A 24,378-nucleotide genomic window follows, 5' to 3' on the forward strand; every position below is an offset into this window, starting at 1 on the left:
GGGATGTAACTCGGGTTAAAGGCCCTGAATTCAATCCCCCTTGCCACGATAAAGAAATGAATACATAAATAAATAAAGCAGTTTCTACAACTGTTCTTAACTGCTGTGATTGTTAGTTGTGATATGTAAACGAGTGGATTACGAAATGGGTTAGTGGAACACAGTTCTGGCTGTGTGTGTGAAAAACTGACATAAACGAGGAAGGAAGGTCCACTCTGTATTTAGGTGGCACCAACCAATTGTCTTGTAGCCTAGATGCAGCGAAAAGGAAAGAAGGAAGTCTTCCCGTTTCGTCTGTGGGGGCGCTCTGATCTTCAACACCGCGACTGGGCGTTTATCTCTAGTTCCTTCCGGCTGCCAGCACGGACTCTTCAGCCTTTGTTTCAGGTTGTCTGGATTTCAAACGCAGTCTCACATTGCACTCTGCAGTGAGCTCCAGGACTTCAACTTCTGAATAGATTCTTCAGTTCTCCCGGGCACAACCTAACGTTTTGCATTCTTCCACCCCCAATCCGCAGGAAGCATTGGAAGGCCACCTTTAATTCCTTTATGTAATCCCATGTATATTTAGGGCTGTTCCTCTAGTGAACTCTGACAGAACTGGGAGTAACCAAGATATCCTTCCACAAGTGAATGGATATACAAAGTAGGTTCCATCCTTGCGACAGAATGCCATTCATCAATAAAAGGAAATGAACTATCATGCACCGAAGACAGGAAGGTACCTTAAGCACATTGCTAAGGGAATGAAAGCAGTATGAAAAGGCTGCATAATATTTCATTCTTACTGTGATGCATATCCAAAAAAGCAAAAAATACGGGACAATAAAATCATCACTCCTTTTCAGGGATCCGAGAGGAGTGGAAAATGGGAAAAAAAAAAAAAAAAACCCAGGCAAAACTATTTTGTATGAAAATGTAAAGGTGGATAAACGTCATGATGCATTTGTCAAAATCCTTAGCATTCTATGACAGAACCTTGAGCCTTAATGGAAAGTATGGCACATTGTAAATGGTATTGCTCCAGTAATTGGCTTAGTAATTATGGTAAAAGAACTACACTAGTGCAAGATGTTAAAAAATAAGATACTGCACTGGAGATTGGGCATGGGTGGGGAGGGGTGAGGTAGGCACAAGAACTTTTCTGTCCTATCTTCTCTGTTATTCTACAAATTAAAAATACACTAACAATAAATAAATGTTAAAGTCCATTAATTTATAAAAAAGAATAGGCAATGAATAATAAAAAAGTAAGGGAGTAAAATGAGCTGAGTCTAACAATATTAAAGAGAATATGAAAAGGAAATTCAAGCAAACTTAGAATCGTGGTGAATATAAAATGCACAACATGATAACTTATATATCTATCAGAATTTCAGAAAATATATTACTTACAAAAATATGTACTCTACTTGCAAAAGACTGATTCTAAAACCTGAATAATAAAATGATCCAGCCATAATGCACTATTTGAAGGGTATGCTGTAAAGACTAGACCATACAGAGATAGAGTATTTTGTAAAGACAGGGAGAAAAAGATACCTTGAAAATAGCGACAGACTGAGATTTGATCCACTATTAATATCAGGAATTAGATCTTAGGGTAAAGTGAGAGCCATGGTTTAATGATGAAGGAACAATTTACCAAGAAGGTAACACTAGTCAACAACTATCTACCAGTGTAACCTCAAATATACAAAATAATCATTGGCAGGAAACAGTGGAGAAATCTGATTGTCAATTATGTATGTCTTTACCCAATAGTGAAAAAATAAAATAGTTGAAAAGTAGATGCTAGAGTTCAACATTATAATTCATTGATCTAATTGAAGAACAAGACACATTTGTCAAGTACAATTATTTTCAAAATATCTAGCACTTTGATGAATATTGATAATATGTTATACACACTTAAATGCTACTTTTTTAGATTAATTTTCACCTAAAAATGCAGGACACAGAAAAAATAGATTTAAAAGCAGTTTTTGAAAACTAGAGGGAATATAGGTAGATAATACCTTGTGCAAATAAGAGATTTATTAAAGCTAAAAATAGAAAAGAATGGATTTTTTTGGTTAAATAATGAACATAATCCCAGCAATCAGGAGGCCTAGGCAGGAGGATCATTTCAACTGTGAGACTAGCTTGGGCTACAAAGTGAGCTCAAGCCCAGCCTGAACTGCATAGTGAGACCCTGTCTCAAAAAGGCAAAAACAAACAAAAATAATGAACAGATAAATGGTAAGATATTCATAAAATGGAGAAGTATCAATCATCAAAATTAATTTAGAAGCTCAGAATAATTTTTTTGGCTTTTCTGGCCAAGGTGTATGTTGAGAGCAGTGTGTAATTAGCTCCATAATAAGAAAGAAAGCAAATTTCCTCAAATTGTATAGGGTCAAATACAAAACAGATTCATAGAAATTCTGAGGGCAAGTGTCTCAGTTTATTTGACATAGGTCTATTAATAAGAATAGGAGTCACTTTGGGGGGACATGATTTTACTTTTTTTTTGGTTTTTTTCCGGTACCGGGAACCGAACTCACGACCTTGCCAGGCAGGCGCTTTTGCTGCTGAGCTAAATCGCCAGCCCCTATGATTTTACTTAATTGGGATTCAAAGCAAACATTTTCTATCATCAAATTGATTGCAAATGCTCATATGTAAAAACGTTCCTATTTGGAATGCTATACAATAACATGTGTGTGGTGGGTGACATTTTGTCTCATGGGCTATATTTGGCCAAGCTCTGAAATATGCATATATTGATTCACTATGATATTGATTGTTAACATATCATGTCAAAGTCATTGTATATAGAAACTCTTACCATTTTTGCAAATTGTTTATATAAGTAAAGCATTGCCATTTATGGATATATTTATGGATATGTAAGAATAATAGAATACAGTGGATAAGAAGATCATTTACCAACTTCAGCACAGGGTCTAAGTGCAATTTCTCAAGTTAGACTAATGGCTCCAACATTTCTATGCTGGAATTCTCTTCTGGGTGCTGGATGTGCACTCCACAACCTGTCTGCCAGTATAACAACTAGGGGTGGCCACGGGAATTTTGAATAGAATATACCAGAAAATAAATGAATCATTTCCATCTTCTCTACCTTGTCTCTAGCTTTCTGTCAAATTAATTTCTTATTGCTTCTTTTAATAAATGCCACTATCAACATCTGTCATTTTAAATCTGTCCATTCCTTGACAAATGTTACTATTATTTCCCACTCACATCTTCATCACCTTGTTTTTTCACTCTCTTGCATTGTTCTCTCTTCTGTATTCCATCCTCTGTTCTTGTTACTAAAAAAGCTTTCTAACTTGACTGTCCAAGAGAAAGCTTTTCAAAATTCACATGGGATCTTATCATGGCATTTCCTCAACCCTGATATCTCCCAATCCTGAACAAGATGTATATGAAATTTCCTGAGCAGGTTTTAAAGACTGTAAAATTGTTGTTCTTAACTATTCAATGTTAGGTTACTACCTTTTAATTACTTTACTTTTTTTAATCAACTTAAATCCTCTCCCTAGAATATCGTCCAGTCACACTTAATACTTTACAGTTGTGGTGTCCAAATTCCTGAGATGAAGTACCCCTATTACTAATGTCAAAAATACATTTTGAGATTATTTCCCAACGTATTTTCATTTATGTAAAATATAAACATCTGTATACTTAATTACAAGGGTATTGTAACATACACTTGAAATATTAATATATGATCAGTAACAAATTTTTAAAATTTGTATTCTTAAAATGAAACAAGCATTAACAACTCACAGACACACAGCTACTTTCATTCTAATATATTAATATCAGTTAGAACATGAGTCAGGTTTTTAATGAGAACATCTACTCTCACGTGGTGGTGGCATCAGCTGCCACTTTTAGTAAGATCTCTTCATGTGTACAGATTCTCTGCTTCCCGCCTGCAAAAAGGTGAGAGTCCAAGACCCCTTCTATTTAGTGCAAACTCCTTCAGTTCCACCTTCCACTCTCCCAGTCAGCTCAGACCTCCAGAAATTGTCACACTCTTTCTGCATTGATATATTCCCAATTTTGCTGAGTTATTTAATTAGCATACAGTCATTCTGAGTGGTCTACCTGAAATCCAAAACAAAGCAATAAGAAATTTTTCACCTTCCATATTGCCTAATGTCTCTGTTCTCATTTATAACAAAGTTCCTCCAAACCGTTTTTATATGCTGCCATTAGGACCTCGTTAGTCTAATAACTACCCCACTTCTGTAGCTCTTGGCAAGACATGGCCATGTTTCTAAATCCATCAGTTAATCCTGAGTCTCTGTTATACTTCCCATCCACAGGCTGGAATGGGGTTAGCCACCCCTCTACTTTGACACTGTTTCTGCACCTCACTCCCTGGGAGACTGTTGTTTCCCTTCTAAATCTGTTTCCTCGTTGTTTGTCTACTTGTTGTTTGTCTACTTGTTGTTTTACCTTCTTCCTGCAGGCCTCTAAATTCCAGGATGTGTCAGCACTAGATCACACCTCGAATGCACCCTTTACCCTCACTGATGCCATTTACCATCGGAATGCTAATGTCTTACACATTTATGTCTCAAGCCTGGTCTTCCCCACTTGACTCTGCATTACTCTAGATAAACACTGAATGAAAACACGTGCATTTATGTTTATCAGGTGTCTCATACTTAACAAGTCCAAGCCAAATTCCATATTCCCCGCCCCTCTAGCTCCTCTCACATTTTTCATCAGGCTTGCAAATGGCAAATCTAACCTCCTTTCATTCAATCTAAAATCTATGACATCTTTAATTTCATTTCTACTTAACACACCATCAGTTAATCTTTATTCTTCCTTCAATAAAACCTATTTCTGAAAGCTCAGCAATATCTTCATCACTGCTCACACGATGGTGCAAATCACTGTCACCTGACACAAGACCTAACGTAATAGGTGACTAGTAGTCTCACTGTGGTTCCCAAGTCCATTATCCCACAGTGACTGGATTCATCCACTTTTATAAAGCTAGTAAGCTTATGTCTATGAAATCTTTTTATCACTCTCCCAAGTACCTCAGAGTATCAGCTTATTTCGGGTCACAGTTTCAGAGGTTCAGGGGGACCCACCAGGTGACTTTAGGCCTCTGGTATTGGAGAGCGCAGGACATCATGGCCGGATCATGTGGCAGAACAAAGCTGTGCACCTCATGCCAAACCAGGAAGTAAAAAGAGCTTCCACAGTCTTTATCAGAGTCATGCCCAAAACACCTAGCAATTTTGCACAAAAGCCTATCTTTTAAATATTCTACTCTCTCCCAAAGCCCCAAGCTGGGGGCAAGCTTTAACATGCCCACATTTAAGGGATATTCAAAATGGAAACTATTGCACTGTCTTACTTCTGTCCACAGTGCCCTAGCCTCATCCCCACCACCACTGTCCAACAGTGTACAAGTTTACACATGCTCTTCTTTCACTTGCCTTTGTCTGAGTCTGCTAGCGTCACCTCATGCTCAACTTTACCCAGTCTTGCCTTTTTATATATCAAGAACGTTCTTTCTGTATTCTTCCATTTTTTGGCATATTCTTTGCCATACTATCTGCATGAAAAGTTCCCTGATTTCTTTTATGTTTCTGCTCTCAGAGCTTTTGTTGATAATGCACACCATGCCACACACAGCATACCACTGCCATTCTCCTTATTGTGCACAGCATACAGGTTTTACTTATTTAATTACTATTTTTTCACCACCACCAGAATATACCCTCCATAATTCAGGGACTAATGTCTATTCATTATTGTATCTTGGAACCTGGAAAGAAACATTATTGTGTCTCTATTTAGTATTGTGTCTTTGGAACCTAGAATAAAACATTGATCATAGAAGAGCTTGACAGATAGTTTTATTTATATACATAAAAGAGGAGCAATGGATACATGACTGAATTGATTAATTCTGATTTGCTGCTTGTGGTTATTTTTTTATTTTTATTTTTTTTTAATTTTTCTCCGGTACTGGGAACCGAACTCACGACTTTGAGCTTGCCTGGCAGGCGCTTTGCTGCTGAGCTAAATCCCCAGCCCCTGCTTGTGGTTATTGATTTGTAGTGTGCCTATAATGACTGATTTTATTGAAGTGGAAAAGAAATGAGATCTGACCTTTTCCTTGCCCTGTGACAGGTGCTAGAAGAGGCATGGCCCACCCGGCAGCTGTCACTCCGCTATCCCTGCTCCATATGTCCTTCTCAGGAGTGGCCTGCTATGACAACCCAGGGACTGCCCACTGTCTTTGGTGTGTCTTCATCAGCTGCCCTGTAGACCCTGCTCACAGGAGACACAAGCCAGATAACAGCTGCAACAGCCTGTCCCTGCCCCACTGCTGCTGGCAACACTGCCGCAGCTCTGAGAAGTGGCCAGGAAACCGTGCTTGACCAGGCAAATTTGAGGGAGGGATCAGGCCCCCCATTCTGTAAATACAGAGTTCATGATCAGTATCACTGGGACTCCTGAAGATTCCTCAGAGGTAAGCACAATCATTATTTCAGCCCCATCATTTCTGCAGAGATACACAAACTGTACATCAAGCAGCCACTTCTCCCAAAGTTCTACCGAACTGATGCCATCACTGCTGTAGCTGCCCTGAGCACCCTGTTGTCACTCCAGGAGATATGTGGCCACTGCAGGCCTGAATCTCAGACCCACCCCAGATGACTCTGCTCTGGCTTTGCCCTTCCACTGCTATTACCATGAACTTTCTCAAACAGGTCCACAAAATGCAGAAAACTGCTTATATGCAGCCTGCTGCTCTTTTATATAAACAGTGCTCCCTCACGCTGCTCAGATTATGCAAGAAGACTCCGTGTGGGGTGGTGAGTTCCTGTGCTGAAACACAAGTCCAAGTAAAGTCTTGCTGACATGGTCCTATAAGTCTACCTGTGGTTCTAATCGTCTGTAGTGGAGACAGAGCAGGACACATTAAAAAGAGTTGGTAACACTACCAGGCTGCTCACCCTGAAGAGTTTCAGAGACTAGTAGCAGAGACCAGCAGTGGCCAATGAAGATCAGCAGCAAAGAATAACAGAGACCATCAGAACTTCACAGTATCATTCAGAGGTGACTGGCATCAACTTGTGTTGACCAGAGGTGGAGATCAGTGGCTTTTGGCAGACTTGCAGGGACATCCAGAAAATCATGAGAGGCAGCAGAGGCTGCTAAAAGAGCTCCAGAAAGCTACAAAAGGAGTTTACCAGCCTCAGCTGCTGAGAAACTCATCGGGTGGCTCAAAACTGCCCCAATTCTAAGAGTCAAGGTCATCAACACTGAGAGGACAGAGCTGTAGTGCAAAGGGATGAGGGACGCTGGTACTCAAACCTCACCATCACTGATGGAGCTGCACTTTGGTAATTTGTGATATCCATCGGAATTGAGCAAAAGAACCCTCAGCCAAGTGGTGGCATTATGTGCCAGCTTTTTAAACTGTGATGTTCAGATGTGTGCCATGGAAATATTTTTTAAGGTGTGATTATCATCTAAGCCTGCAGTATTCTTTAAGTAAAGCATATTACTCTACAGTGTAGGAAAGCTTCACCTTATATTGGAGGGCTTCAAGGCAAAAAACCTAGGTCTTTATGGAGAAGAAGTGAATTGTGCCTCCTGACTACCTTCAGATTTGAGACTGCAAGAGCAACTTTAGTTATAGGCATGCACATTTCAGATTCGCCTTCCTCAAAATGGAGTGAGCCATTTCCTTAAAATAAAAATCTCTTTAGACAGTATAAATATGGATGTATCGCATTAATTCAAGGGTCTTTTTTTCCCCTGATTAATACAAGGTCTGATGAAAACCTTGTTCCACTGGGCAGAGTGGCACAAATCTGTAATCCTAGTGATTTGTGAGGCTGACATGGGAAGATTGTAGAGTGTGAAATCAGTCTAAACAACTGGGTGAGACTCTAGCTCCAAAAGAAAGAAGAGCCTGGAGATGTAGCTCAGTGATAGAGCATTCCTGGATGTACCCCAGCACATAAAATAGAACAAAAATCTCACTTTTTGCACAGAGTAAATAGTGACGGTAGTTTTGCCTGTATTATTTCTGTTTTGCTAATTCCTACTTTCATCAGTAAATTAATGGGGTAATAGTTTCTGACAAGTTTACATATGCCGTGCTTCTAATGACGACCACATTCCATGATCCATGAGGAATATGCCAAGATGCAGTTTTGGAGATGAGATTAAAAAGGCCCAAAGATATCGATGCTGCAAATGGTCAAGGCACACGTGTATTTATGTGGCAAAGCCAAGGTTCATAGCAAGACAAGCTAAATGAAATTTCTCTATAGGAATCATCTTAAGCCATGTGCTGGTGAGCTGTGTTAGTTGAAAGTATATTATAATCAGTAACTTCACGAACACAAGCTGTCTAAAGTCCGTGATGCCTGTGATTACCTGAATGAGAGTACATGATACTTTGGCCCACATAACTTCTTGACTCAGAGAAACATGTCATGTGACTGACTGTGTTCCACTGTACCCAACAGCAGATGCCTCACAACATGGGAACACATTCATGTGCATTTTTATACTAAAACATATCAAGCATCAATTAATTTATTTAGAGTAGATGTAAAGATGAATATATGTTTTGTTTCCTCCCTGTAGTGCAATAGCTCATTCTGCTAACCATTGTGTTCTTCTGTGGAGATCCTGGCTTAGACACACTGGTCTCATTGTTGTTAAATGTGTCAAATCCCCACTCACCTGCCCACACTCCTACACAAGCTCTGCTCTCCAATAATTTCCCCTTGCTGTAAACATTGAACAGTAGAATACAATGTGAAAATTGCAACTCTTCCTGTAAACACGTGTTCAACAGACCGACTCTAAGTGGTTAACTTAGTGTGAAAGTTTTACACCATACAACAACACTGCTGTGGCCTTTTCCTGGATCAACAGCAAGCAGAAGTCCAGAACCGCTTGCAGATGCAAATATGCAAATACATGCAGCTCAAAAGGAAATTTGCAGTCCATTAGGTAAACCAGATCTCCACATGTTGTAATATTGAATGTATATATTTGTCTGGCAAAATATATAATGTTCAAATAAGAATTAAATCTGATGCTAGGAATATATAATTTTCATCTAAAGTTTTTAAGAGTATTATAAGAAAATAATAGTAAAGCTAGGTCACTTTTCACTTTTCACCGTCTATTTTACTCTTACCAAAGAAGCTGAAATGAAAAAAATACAATAAAAAATGGGGTGGCATGCTTTTAAGCATGTAAACATTTTGATAAATTTACTTAAATTACGGTGTAAAACGACATACAATAAAGCACTAAGGTCCTTTTAATAAGCATCTAAAATTCAATTTTTTTAGAAAGACTGACATAGTTTTTGGTAGTTTTAGTATTGTATTAATGACCATTTGGTAAATTAACTAAATGATTAAATTAAATTAGATTGTTTCTATTCTGGTTTTCCATCTAGTGTCTTTTTCTTTTGTGTGTGTGTGTGTGTGAATACAAATGATTAATATTAATATAATTCAATATATATATATATAGAATTATATAATGCTTCTCACAGAACCAAATATGAACAACAGCAAAATCACAGAAAAACAGAATTGTATGATGAAACCCAAGTATATGTCCAAAGCCCAAGCATTAGAATGGAAGCAGTTGTATTTTCCTTTCTTACAATCAGAACTCTGTTTGACACCTATTACCGTAACCACTTTCTAAAACTTCGTGACTTGAGTGGACCCGCGTTTTTCACACCTCTATCTACTCCACAGCAGGTGTGAGAGAAAGAGTGGAGGACAAGTATGTGGCCAAAACCAAACTCAATTTTGACTGTCAATTTTGAGGAGGGGAAAGAGTGTAGAAGTCAAGCTTGTTCATTAAATTGAAACCACCTTTCCTCTTCCAATTAAAAACACCTTTGACTGTCAATCTCTTCCAAAAGTTACCTGCTACGTTCCGTGGATGTAGGCTGCAGTTGCAAAGAAAAACGACATACAATAAAACACTAAGCCAAGAATAGCACTTAGGGAAAAGGAATGTTAATGTTTTGTTGTAAGAAAATGCCTATAAGACACACAAAGGAGGTATCGAAATGTTCATAACCTTTCATTTCTCCCTTCTCTTAAGTACAAAATTTGCTCTTAAATCCAATATTCTCGTTTTGTTTTCAAAAATAATAGAATATCATGACTCAAATAAGATTGTGTATTTTAACTCTGTGACTGAAGAAATAAGTTTTTCTTTCTTCATTGCACATAATTAGTCACTAAATGGGGAGAATATCTCCCCATACCAGTGTTACACAAGTAACAACCATGTAATATATTTTAAAAATTTTGCTTGTGCTTAAGGTGGGAAAGTTACTGCTAGAGCTTATGCTGCAGAAATTCTTACCTCTTAAATTGTACCCCAGAATTTGCTTGCCTGGTTTTGGACTGAGGAAGAACTGAAATGCACAATCTCAGGACTTCAAATAAATATATAGCAGTTGCATAATTCAATTCTCTCCCACCCCAAAACAAGCTACACATACATCATTTCCTTTCATTTACATGGGAATGCAGGGCTGTATTGCTCATCCATGGGGAACTCCATAGGTAACTACAGTGAAATACTAAGTTAGGAGGAAAACAAAGGAACTCCAAATTATTCAGATAGGAGAAAAAATAAGACAAATGTCTAACAGAGGATATTTAACTATTTAAATGTATTCACAGTTTTAAAAATAATGTCATTTACCCGGGAGGATGGACTGTACCTATAAAGACGTGGGCTTGTTACCAGGACAAACTGTGTGTGTTTCTGTATAGTCATGTGGTTCAGGTGCCCTTTTGTGTATATATTTATGTGTGCGCATATATGCGCTTGTATATAAAGAATGCAATGTTTCATCTGTCAAACATATGATCCTTCTTGTAACCACAGATGTTGGAATAATTGACCATTGAAAGCTTTCTCTGATCTCCATGGTAAAGGCAAGGTGTGACATGGAAAATATCCTTTGACAGTGGCCTTGGGGTATGATATTCAAAACTACACTCATCATATACATTGAAGTTACCTTCCTGACCTAGTTCTACTGTGATTTTCAGAATGAGTCAAAACTATCTCTCAGCACCAAGAAGTAACAGTCATATATAATTGTCAAGTTCTGTATTACAGTTTAATGTAAACTACAGCATTTAATATCTTAGAATCTTACTTTTTCTCCTATGTGGCCATAGTTTACTTATAGAAAGATTCCTTGAACAGGTTCTGATACAGTTTAAAAATGGCAAATCTGGTTGAGAAATTGAAATCTTGACACAGTAGAAGTTAGTTCCACAGTAGCATTTAGTTGCTATTGTTAAAGGAAATGACTTGTTGGCCTCTTAATTGTTTTATGTCTTTAACTTCTATTTCCCAAGAAATGGATGCATTACTATAGAAGCCAGCTACTTGAATGATTCTGCTTTTGTTCATGTCATTGGGGATAAAGGAAATGCAAAAGATTAAGTGTTGAAAGCAAGATGTCAGGTAATTCAGAAGGTAAATTTTGCTTTTCTGTCAGTTGGGTGATACCAAGCTCGCTTGATAACAAGACCTCTTTAGAAGAACATAAATGTCAGTTTTGCGTCAGCTTGTAAGCTAAGGAAATGTGTGAAAAGGGAGTGCAGCCTCTGCCTTAATTTAAACTTTGTAAAGGGGCTTTTGACACACTCCCTGGTTTGTGGTTTCTGGATCTCGTATCCCAGCCCATTGACTGCTTCTTTGTGGGTGTCCGGGCAAGAAGAGACTTATCTGTAGGCTCACACCCTCACCCTGTGGTTTTGGCCAACCCATAACACACGGTTAGTTTGTCTCTCATTGGCAACATTTAGTGTATTTCAGGGCCCTCCCCCTAACGCTGCCTGCAAGGTTGTACTTGGAAAGCGGTTTTATTATTTAACTTAAATTCTGTAAAGTAAAACAGTATTTCTTTCTAAACCAAGTAATTCACCTAATTTCTACTGGACCTCTGCTGGAAAAGTAAAAATGTTAACTTAAAGGGCAATGCCTCAGTACTGTACAGCAAATGGAAAAATTTGTCCAAATGTGAAAAATTTCAGATATAGCTATAAATTTCACTTATTCTTCTTGCTGAAGAGGATTGGCCAAAGTAATGAAGATGAAATTAAAGCTAATACTAAAGACACAGTACAATAAAATAGTAAAAGAAGACAAGGAATATGATTTGGGAAATAATTTGCAAATCTTAAATTTAAATCTGGTTGTTTTGAATTTTTCTTTGGTATCATTTACTTATTTCAAATACTTATATCTCAAGATTTTGATAATGGAAGTTCAAATAACCCAAATTCCTGAAAGATAACATTGCACTATTTTTGTATTTTTAGGAACTCTTTTAGCAGTTAAAAATTTACGCTGTGGCTAAATTTTCAGAGATAACTATTTAGTTTATCCCAGTAGCTGTTAGTCTTCCTGTTAAACTTAGTTGTATGATTTCCTTGTTTCTTTTTTGTAACACTTTTTTTGGTCTTTTTCAGACAGCGTCTCACCCTGCAATTCTGGCTGGCTTTAAACTCACTTTGTAGTTTTGGCCTTTAACTCACAGTGATCCTCCTGCCTCAGCTCCCCTAGGGCTGGGAATACAGGCATGAACCACCAAGCTGGGCATTTCAATGTTTCTTGTAGGAGGTAGTAATTCCTCCTCCTGTGGTTCTGGATTACAACAGAATAAAGAACTTTACTATATATTTCTCCACAAAGGCTTACATTGCTGAAAAGAATTTTTTATTCCATGTATCTACAGTTTCAGAACAACAGTCATTAAGGCCTTTGCCTGATGATTACCACCAGCAAATTAATGAGAGTAAAAACTGATATTGCAGGGAACAGCCTAGAAAGGGCGATACATTCAATGAAAGTCTGTCACACTGTGTACTACAACATCAAGCTTTTTGTTTTTATAACTATACTTTCAAACTTTTTGTATAATCAAAATACAAACTCTAAGCAATTAGAAAAGCTCCCAGTATCCACCTTCTGCTCCAATTCTTGGCGTTCTTTCTCTTGACTCATGGCCGGTTCAGATCTTGGGGACTAAGAACCAGGCTCTTTTCAAATGAAGGCATAAATATATGACTTATTTGGAAATCAATAGAAAGTATTGGTTATTTCTTCATGATGGAAGGTTGCTGGGAGGAATGATCTAGCATTGATAGTTTGAATGCCTTTCCTGCAAAGTTCAGGTGATCTCATTATGAGTATCAAAAGCTAATAGGTCACAAGGCGCCCTCTTTCCTAAAAGGGATTAAGGACGTTAGAAAAGGGCCTTAGTGCCACATTAGGCTGGCTTTCTCTCCCACTCTTCTGCCACTTGAGGAACCAAGCCTCCTCAAATCCAGAGAAAGTAGCATTAAGGAACCATTGACATAGCAGAGAGTGACCTCTTAGAGAGAGCTGAACCTGCTGGTTCAGCACCTTGGACTTCACAGCTTCCCGAACTGTAAGAAATAAACCACTATTTACAAATTAACCATCTTGTGCTTTTGTTATAGCACCACTCCAGAAAAACAATTTATAGCGTGTCTGTATTTTCATCAAATTTGCATAAATCTTCATTTCATTAACATAATCTTCACTACCATTCTATGAGAAGGAATTGATATCACTCTCCAGTTATCTTACTCAATTGTAAACCTTAAAACGGAGAAGTTAGCCGTGCACTCTCCTAGCCTTCCTTATTTCCTCCCCATATCTTAAATCCATAAGCAAAACCTACGACTTTCTGATATAACCTACAGATATCTATCTACTTATTCCCAGCTTTTCTCAACCATGCTAGTCAAAACTGTGGTCTCTTATGAATAACCCACAAATCTCCTAACTTTATCTGTCTGATTCTCAAATCTGCCAGGACAGAGGCCAAGCTATTTTTTTCTCTCTCATGGAATCCCTGGCTTTCCTTATGGAACCTGTATTTTGGAAGGGAAAAGAAAGTAGCTATAGCTTTTGCTAATAAATAAAAATGCATAAGTAGAGAATAAATTATACCTCTAATTTTTCAATTCCTTATCTATTCATAACAAATACAGCCAGGCATGGTGGTACATGCCTGTAATCCCAGCACTCTGGAGGCTGAGGCAGGAGGATTGTTATGAGTTAGAGACCAGCCAGGGCTATAAACTGAGCTTAAGGCCAGCCTGAACTGCAGAGTGAGACCCTATCTCAAAATGACAAAACAAAACAAAACAAAAAAACAAGTACACACATCTATGCATAAGTTTTCTTTTTTGGTACTGGGAATCAAACTCAAGACCTTGTGCTTGCCAGGCAGGTGCTTGTGTCCTGGAGCTATAAACCCTGCCCTGAATATGTATTTTTTCTCTGGTCTGAATATGTATTTTTATAGTACAGTAGGTAGCTAAGAAGACAGTAGGAGGCTTTGAAACCAGTAGTGCTACATACTACTAATATATCTTATCAGCTAAGACTTCAGGTCTACTAGAAAAGTCTCCTATTTTACATGTTTTACAAAAAACTATCTAGAATCCCTGAAATGATCTCAAAAAGGAAGCTTTTCATCCAGTTATATGTTCATATAGTATGCAGTAGATGATTGATACCTGGAGCTTTGATATCAGCCAGTGGAATCTGATAACACTTGTACAATTTACTGGATTTGTGACCTTGGAAAGATCAATTCTCTGAAATTTGATCATTTCTTTTATATAAAATTTGAAGAAAATTATACACTTTCCAAGTTTTGGTCAAAGCTCAAGATGATATTTCTAAAGCACTCATTACATTGTCTAGCACCTATGTGAGGTCCACTGTATTTCAGTTGGAATTTTTGACACTCTGTATAGGCTATAAAGTAAATTGTACTGATCTTCTTGGCAAAAGAAGTATTACTGTAAAGTGTTTTTAATATTTCTAAATGCCATTTGCAACTATTCAAGAAACTTTAAATAAAACAAAGCAGTCTGTAGGACAGCTATTATTACACTCATTTTTACTTGTATTTATTTATTTTTTTAAGACCCAGAGAGAGTTGTCTAAATTGTACAAGTTAGTAACTAAACTTGGGACCAGGTCTAATCTGTGACATCTCCTCTGTTTTATCTTTATCCCCCTAATGATAAGACCTTATTTAATTCATAAGAAGCTCGGATTGTATGCGTGAAGTTTTCAACAAACTGAGACATTTTGGAAGTGCCAGTAATAAAGGTAGGCTAAGATATAAATAATATTCTGTAGTATCGCCCCCTCGTTAGTCCAGTCTTTCTGTTTGAGGCTGTATTTGGTTTGATATCCGTTTTTTCCATAAAGACTGTAGAAATAAAACTGTATGAGGCTCCCTGATGAGATGAAAAGATGTATGAGCTCTGCTATCAAAGTGAATCTATATAGTGAGTCTATATAGTCAAAGGACAAATCTGCTAAAATGTCTAGCAGCTAATGTAGGGAAAAGAGCACCATTAGAAGCTTCCCTTCCTGCTAGAGTCACATGAATATCTCTACCTTCTGGAGATAGTAGATCAGCCTAAAAGGCTAAAGAAACAGCAATCTGCCTTTAAGCAATCACTTAACCCTACTCTAGCAGATCATTAACTGGAGAGAATCTTTTTTAAAGAAGAAAAAAAAAAGCGGATAGAAATGAGATCCAGAAAATGTTTCTGGGTGGTAGTGTGCTAAAGTCCAGATGGAAATTTAGCATTAATTTGGCTAACACTATTTTAGTCACAGCACATTTTCAACTATTTATTTTTATACTGAGTCTCTCCTAGTAAGGTGGGTATCGAATGGAAATATTTTTTCTAAGGTGGCATTTCAAATAATAACAATAATAATAAAATCCTGGATCATGAACAACTTTTCCATGAGATGCATAAGGAAGCAAAACAGGGACCTTGAAGGAGCCTATATTTTTGCTAATTTAATCAGTGCGAGTAAATGACATCTTTCCATTTTTTTATTAAAAGTTTGTTTTCCTAGCCTTTTTCAATGATTGGCTTCAACTCTGAGATGCTCATGTCTTTAGAGTTGTTACTCAAATACAAATGCAATCCTTCTAATTTATACGATTAAGAAAGGAGAGCTGCAGTCTGAGAGGTGAATTTTATCTATGCCATGGTTACATATACAGAAAATTGATTTTCCAACCATACCAAATGATAAAGTCCATCTTTGATATATTCCTGTCCCCTGCTTTCCAGGTCTTAAGGCATCTGATCTCAGGTCAGCTCCCCTTGGAGTGTAATTCAGAACACAGTCCTTTCCTTTTAGAGGTCTCATGCCACAGGGCATGGGTATATTTTCTTTGGCTGAGACAGAGCTTATGAAAGAAATTATTTTGCTGCCTAACTGACAGACCTGGGCATGGGGTACAGAGAAATGGAGCCTCTCCCAGTGGCCCTTTGCCTGGAATTTGTCCTAAAAGCATGAAACTGAGCAGGATTTGTAGCAGACAGATGTGAATAATATATGCACCACCTTTCCATCCAGGTGTCTGTTTGCACGAGCATGAAAAACTGCAGGATTTTAAAGGTGGCCCTAGCTGATGCTGAAGCTCTGAACTCTTGGGAAAAACTGGTTGCAGATTAGATTGGGAAACTGATCGTGGGTGAATCTACTTGACTAAACCAAAAGGAATCTGCTAAGGGGACCATGGCTGCTGAAACAAATTTCTGAGGGTAGTAATATAAAGTTGTTTAGTGAGCAATGAAAAGTACAGATGATATAAACTGAGACAGTAGTCAAGTATGATACTGTTGCTTCCTCAGAACTTTACGTGAAAATTGGGTCTACTCAGGAGGCCATTCCATTCGTTCAAATTCCTAGTGTCGCCATCAAACTAAAAAATGGGGAAGAACTAACTGATACAACACCTAAAATGTAGAATTATTGAACAGCCCAAACCTTTGTCTTCTTTTTTTGTTGTTGTTCTGTTTTTGTTTTAGACCAGTTTCAAGGAATTGTGTAGTGAAAAGCACCCCTTTGTCAGTAATATGCTCCTCTGCAATTTTAATTTTGACAGAACTGTGAAACTTATGCATACGAAGAGGGGATGGCCAGTGTGACCTCTAGCTTACCTTTCTAGTCTCACACAGTACAGTATCGATGCACCTGACTAGTTCTTCACAGAAAGCCCCAAATTGGTGAGTGTCCAAAGTAGCCCTCGGCATGTCCATTACCTGAAGTTTAGTAGTTTGAAAGAAATAATTGTTATTGATTGTGTTTGAAAATGCTCATGAATTCATCCATGAAGAAGTGAAGCTGGAGGTGGAACCTAGGAATTCGGATGAACGCTTTCATACTCTGACTCATGCGTTTTACTGAAGCCAAGAACTGCCTTCCTGAAAATTCCCACCACAGCATCAAGCTCAGTTCTCTGCTCACAGTTTGGCCAACTGTGACCCTCAGGCCAAGTCAAGACTGAAACCACCTGTTTTTATAAGAGCAAAAGTTAAAAACAGTCTTCTTTGTACTTTTTCCTCTATATTTTTAAATAGTTCAAGAATTCCAAAGGGGAATAATATTGTGTAATATGAGAAAAATACACGAAATTCCAATTTCAGTATCTTGTACATGAAATTTTATTGGAATACAGCTACACATATTTGCTTACTGTTATCTATGGCGGCTTTCACACTGTAATGACTGACCTGAATAATAGCCTCGGACACTGTGGGTCTGGCAAAGCTGAAAATACTTCCCATCTATCTCACTATGGAAAAGTTCCCAATCCCTAACTTACAGGAAGGGAATGAATAGCCAGAGATATTATGAAAGAATGAAAGGAGAAAGAAGTATGAAGAAAAACATCCTAGAGGACAAAAATAATCATGAGCACTCTAATTCCAGTAAAATGAGTGATATTTGTTTATTTATAATACTGTTAGTATTTTTCAAGTACAGTATAGAACATCTTATATCCAGGCAAAACAATTTGTGATGTTACATTAAGATAAATCTGGGCTAGGGATTTAGCTCAGCGGCAAAAGCGCCTGCCTGGCAAGTGCAAGGTCGTGAGTTCGGTTCCTGGTACCAGAGAAACAAAAAAAAAAAAAAAAAAAAAAAAGATAAATCTCATAGACTCTTCTACTGGAGGACAGTGAGGCTCAGAAATGCTCAGTGGTTTAGCAAGTCACACAGCTAGTTAGCTGCTTGATTAAGAATAAAATCCAGATCGTTAGAGTTCATCCCAGCAAACGAACTTATACGGCCACACAGGAGTATGTTGAAGGGGAAAGGCCACTTTGGGAAAATGGAATCCAAGCTTTACTAAGACTAAGATTTTCACTCTTTCTGAAAAATGTGCTTAATATTTTGAGTTACTACATTACTGAAGGTATTAGTTTTATTAAACATGGCGTGCACACCACACTCATATACACACGAGCAAGTACACATAAAACATTTGTGTGGTCTTCTAAGACTATTAACAATAACGAAGCACTGACGCCCAAACCATTTAGCTTAGACAATACTGTTTTCAGTATGTACACCAGTGCTCAGTAATTGTGACCATGTTGTTAAATTCTGTGTGGTGTAAAACAGGAAATGCCATAATGCCCAGATCTCAAGATTTATATCTGACAACAAATGATCAGGAATCAAATTAAAAATAAAAAATGGACTGAATAACCTATATACCTAGCAAACTCCACCAGCATCAAAAACCGTAATCCTTGATCCGTATGTCTGATGCAAAGGCAGCCAACAAATGCAGCCCCTGTCTCTCCCACCTCAGCAATCACCATCAGCCACAAATCCACAGCAGCTGATACGATTTAGTGGCACAGGAAGAGACAAACATGTGCAAAAGCAAACCCTGAAAGTCAATTGGATTACAGAGTGGAGACTTTTGTGATAAAGGAGGACTTAGTTTTACAGCTTAGTTGAGTGGGGGTGGGGAGAAAAAAAAACTAAAGAAGAAAAATCACCCTGGGTCTCTTTGCTTAAGTTATTTTGCAGATTTATTGAAGCATGCACGTGGTAGAAAATGACTTCCAGAAGCCAGAATTTCAGCTAAGCGAGGCTGTGGTGGCCAGCCCTCACGCACAAATACAGCCTCATGCTCTGAGGTAATGTGAGGTAACTGTTTACAGTCAGGGAAGACTTGACAATGTTAACTGCAGACACTGCAGGCCTCAGCTGAGCTGGCATCACGCTCCTGGATTCTCTGGTCTGATTAGCGGTTTGTGAAGTATAACACATCTTGCCAGGCATGTTTGCATTTGGGTCAAGCCATTTCTACAGAGTAAAAAGAAGTGAAGAGATATTACGGAAACACACACACACAATCTACACATGCCTATGTGATGAACTATTTTAAGTGATTGTGACATTTCAATTGGTTAAGGCCTTCTTCGTGGGAAAGATGGCATAAAAAGTTTTCTCATAGCTCTTTGCTGTGGTTCATATTTTCTGCAGAATATTAATCTTGCTTGCTGGTAACAGGGAATATTTTATTACATGCTGATATCCTGATAAGGGTAAGTAACTTCACTAATTTTTAAGTAACTCCTTAATATGCTGCTAAAATACTGAAGGAATACATCTCAAACATGCCAGAAGGTTTCAGAAAAAAAAGCTCACCAATTTCTTTATATCCCTTCATCAATTTGATCTGTTCACAGGTAGATTAATTAGTTTAGGTAGAAATACCCACAATTTAATTCATAAAATAGCAAAATTAATGGTCAACAATCCACCAAAAATAGAATCAAGTGCATTGTTTTCTAGATGGTTCTGTTAAAGGGAAAGAGCTGTTTATACAGTTTCATGATACCTTTCTTTGTGATGCTGTGGATGATATTTTCCTCCTGTGGAATGTCTCACCACCTAGTACTCCTGGCAAGTTGGATAGTAGCAAAGTCTTTGTGTTTTGTATGAGTTTTTCTTCCCTATTAATTTATAATATTCTTGAAGTACGAGACTGTGGAGCATTTTTGTACCATCTATGGCAAAATATCATCCACAGATTTGTTACTCTAAAAATAAAAAATAAGAATGAATTTAAAAAGTAATGATTGGCAGGCAGTGTTTTCCATTTCACTGGGTTTGTCCACTGTTGGTCACTCCAGGGATTCACACATAACACGGCACAATCCATGCCCTCAAATGATTCAGGAGAAAGATATTATGACATGAGTATTTTAATCTAATATAAAACATAACATACCTTACTACAAAAGCCAAACAAACTATGGTGGTATCAAAAGAGAAGGTCATTTTATTTTTTTTATTTTATTATTTTATTTTATTTTCTCCTTATTGACTACATATTTTTTAGTCAGGCACTGAGAAATCATCAATTAATGATAATATTAGCTGTCACTTCTGTAGTGTCACTTCTGTAGTGTTACATGCCATATGCCAGCCTCTGTATATTATCGGCATTAATTCATTAAAGCTTCATAATAATTGATAAGTCATCTATTACTAGTATCTCTACCTAACAATGAGAAAACTGAGGAACAGGGATGTCATGCAACTAATTCAATGTCACACAGTTAAATAATTAATGGAGCTTGAATTTGACTCCAGGTACTCCCGCACTTCCTGTTAACCCAAATACTCTTTTTCACTTAACCTTGTCCTCTCGGAGCTTTTGATCAAGAACAGGGATTGAAAATATTTTTCCACAAAAGGCCAGGTAGCAAATATACCTAGCTCTATGAGTCGGATCATCTCTGTCACACCTCAACTCTTCTATTACACCACTAAGACCTCCATTGGCAAGGAATAAGCAAGTGGGTGTGTTTGTGCTCAGGCACAACTACTTGTACTTGTATAGGCAATCATCTGGTTGAATTTGGTCTACAGCCTGTATTTTTTGGTCACTAATCTTGAAGGAGAGTTGTAGATGTGAAAAAGAACACGCAAGGATTGTACCTGTGATAAGTACAAGGCCAATAGTGGAGTGAGTGAGGAGTGGCCTAGGAAAAATGGAAGCTAGGTAGACAATGTTCAGACACATCCTCCTGGAGTGGTAGCCTTGAAATAGGATTTGAATGGTGACAGGGCTCCAACCAGGGAAAGAGAGGCTAAGAAAACCCAACCATGATGGACAGAACAGTAAGCTGAAGCCATTGGGAGGCTAGGAAACATTGAGGTGACACCTTCTGAGTCAGCAATATCCAGAGAGGACAGAGCAGCAGTGTCCTCAGGAAAGACCAAAGTCACTGGAGTCTTGTCAACCCAAGAGTGATGGTCCCAAGAGCTCAGGGAAACTCCCACAGACTCTCAGCAGAGATGACTGACAAGGTAAATCATAGACATTATCGAGGGATGATGTAGCCTTGGAGCTGAGCCTGGAGAATGGGTAGATTCTCAGTGAATGGAGGGATTAGGATGCAGGAATTTCAGTTTGATTGGAATCTATACTGTATATTTATTGAAAGGCTAAGACAGGGTATATCACATTTTAAAATTTATAATATAAAATATATCTATTGATGTTCCATCCTCAAGTGTAAGATTTATCATTTACAATTCTACTTATTTTGCCAACAAGAGGAAGGTTATACTATTATAAGAATTGAGGCAAAAATACACATATGTTATTCAAGATATTCTAGAGTTGATTAAGAGCAGAGGCAATCATACTTATACTGTTATCTCTCTAAGGGAGTTCAAATAACTGCAGTCAACCTTAGCATATCATATAGTTTCTCTGTACCTCAGAGTGGAACATTATAAAGATATCTATTTGGGAAAATTAAAATGAGGAAAAAGGATGATTTGGATAATATAAAATAAGCTATAATAAAAGTTAGCCACATTCATGAAGAGAAAATTATAAAATTACATAATTATCTTTAAGATGAAAGGTATTGGATCCATCTCTACATGTACACACAATTCACAGATGCACACATATATAATTTTTAAAAATTAAAAACAGAGCAAGTCATTGTGTGCAAAATGAAGCATGTTCTAAAGATTTTTTAGAGCTGCAGAATTTCAAAGAAGGGCAAAGTGAAGAAAAGTATCTAGAGCGAGAGTCTTTTGAGTTTGCCTGCTGTGGTTATGGGCTTTCAAAACACAGCCATCAGATGCTTTCTTACAGTCTAGCTCATTCCAAATGATCTGAATAGCAGTAAAGAGGCCAGGGTAGTAAGAGTTTCAGATCTATATTCAGATGGTATTTGGGAATCAGCTCACCTCAGATGTATCTTAAACTGACCAGGATTTGTCAGACTGACCAAGAAATACATAATTTAGGATTTGTAAATTTGAGCAAGGGCCAATAGAATCCAATCACCACAGTGTTTATTATTAGCAAGTAATTCAATCTAGGACAAGTTATACTGGGACTACGCAAATCTATGTCATCTGTAATTATAATAAAATAGTGTAGTATAATATACTATCATCTATAATTACAAAGGGTAAGACATGGGGGAAAAGCCTTAATATTTAGTAATGACAGAAAGCTCAGTAGCATAATGAGATTTCACATAAAGTACTTACCAACATTTCATCTGAGACAGAAAATACACTAGCAAAGTGGTCTGATGTTTGCAAATAAATGTACATAGGTCCTAGAGGAATAACTCTCTTTCTTGATAGATTTTTATTACAGAATAATCTGAGGAACTGTAGCATTCAGATGGATTGGACTAAACTTCAAGAATTGCACTAAAGTAGATCTGTGTTATAAAATGGAATAAAAGCAATCACATTGAATTAATTTTATTTTTTAACGTGTACTTTGAGAATGGCATGTATTACAAAGTAGAAACTGGAGACTAATTCTTGTTGAGTGTGTGTTTTGAAGCCTGTGAAATAAATACATAAGGAAAATTACCACGAGTTGTGAAAATCATTTTCTCCATTTCAACCAGGAGATTTGTTCTTTAAAATGATAATGTGGTGTTAAAAGTTTGATTGCAAAATGGCCGTGCTCTGGGGGCAGCTCCTGTTCTGCCTTTGTGGTTTTTACTGATATAAATTTGATATTTTACAAATGCAGAATATGAAATATATTCCTAACATGTGTTTCATGCACTTATAATGCAGCAAAATGAAAAACAGCATAGGCTTGGAACATTTCTTGGCTGTATGCTTAATGTACTATATCTGGAACATGTTAAATGTTATTATAGAAATAATTGAAACATTTCATACAGTTTCATGCAGTGACTTTTGCGTGGTAAATTCATACTCCCTTCTTCTGTGATAAAGGACTCTATATGACCAATACACAAATGTTTCCCTTAGAATCAGGATCAAGGATGTGGCATTTCCTTTAGCATCTAACATTAGGTAAACTTTGGAGGTATTTCAGGTTTAATTTTGCCAAAGGAAGAGATTCAAGGAAGAAAGTTTCTCTAAAAATGAATTATGAAAAAACATAAACAAGAATTCTACTTAAAATATTATATCTTACTTCATTTAAATTCATTCTCATTTTCCCTCCCTGTGTTCTTGGGGAATATTTTTGCTTACCCTACATGCGTCAGTCTTTTCACAGAGATAAGCTGTAAATATTTAATCATCGAAATTTAACTCCTGCTTTAACTTTCCACAGTGAGTGTTACAGTTTAATGCAATTTATGGTTTCACTTTAAGCACATCAGAAGATTCTCAATTCCTATGAAGAATTTAGAACTGAATGACCTCAAGAATTGATCATTTTTTTGCCTTTTAATTAGAAGTTGTATTGTCTGAAGTAGTTGCTAGTTACTATCAAAAGACTTACGGAATCTGAAAGTGTTAGAAAACAATTTATTATTCCAACTTAATATTTTAATTTGTTCTGAGAAGTGAATGCTGTTATTTATAGATCAATTGAAAACTACTTAGTATATGTTTTATTCTTCTCATGACAAATGATATCATTTATTTATTGAAAACCAACTTTTACCACCGAAGGAGGGTGTGGGCCCAAGTATAGTATCTTCTTTACTGCTGTGGTTCTCAAAGTGGGTTCCCTACAGAAACACCAGCAACTTCAAGAGGGAACTTGTCAGAAATGCAAGTTCACAGGTCCCACAAGAGATCTACTATAAGAGAAATACAGTGTAGTATTCCATGCTTTAATAAGTCTTCCAAGCTATTCTTTTTGTTTTGGTTTGGTTTTGGTTTTGATTTATTTCCGGTACTGGGAATTGAACTCATGACCTTGCGCTTGCCAGGCAGGCTCTGTACCACTGAGCTAAATCCCCAGCCCCCCTCCAAGTGATTCTTGAGCATGATTAAATTTATTTTTTTTCAATCTGGAGATTGCAGGGCTCTAGCACTGAGCAAAATCTCCCTTCTTTAAATATATTCTCATTTGAAACAGAGTCTTAAGTTATTAAATTGCCCAAGCTTAACGTGAACTTAGGATCGTACTGCCTCAGTCTCTGAAGTGTGTAC

At 37.3% G+C, this 24,378-nt stretch overlaps 1 long non-coding RNA gene across 1 annotated transcript; it reads right to left on the minus strand.

Moving 5' to 3' along the window:
• Positions 1-18,968: 18,968 nt before the first annotated feature.
• LOC102020564 lies at positions 18,969-23,577 on the minus strand. The gene is made up of 3 exons (XR_263685.2): positions 23,467-23,577; positions 19,802-20,003; positions 18,969-19,263 (listed from the first exon to the last, which is right to left on the minus strand). It is a non-coding gene; the product is annotated as an uncharacterized LOC102020564 (long non-coding RNA).
• Positions 23,578-24,378: the final 801 nt, after the last annotated feature.

The sequence above is a fragment of the Chinchilla lanigera genome, unplaced genomic scaffold, assembly GCF_000276665.1.
Source record: "Chinchilla lanigera isolate Chin_1 unplaced genomic scaffold, ChiLan1.0 scaffold00077, whole genome shotgun sequence".
Lineage (NCBI taxonomy): Eukaryota > Metazoa > Chordata > Mammalia > Rodentia > Chinchillidae > Chinchilla > Chinchilla lanigera.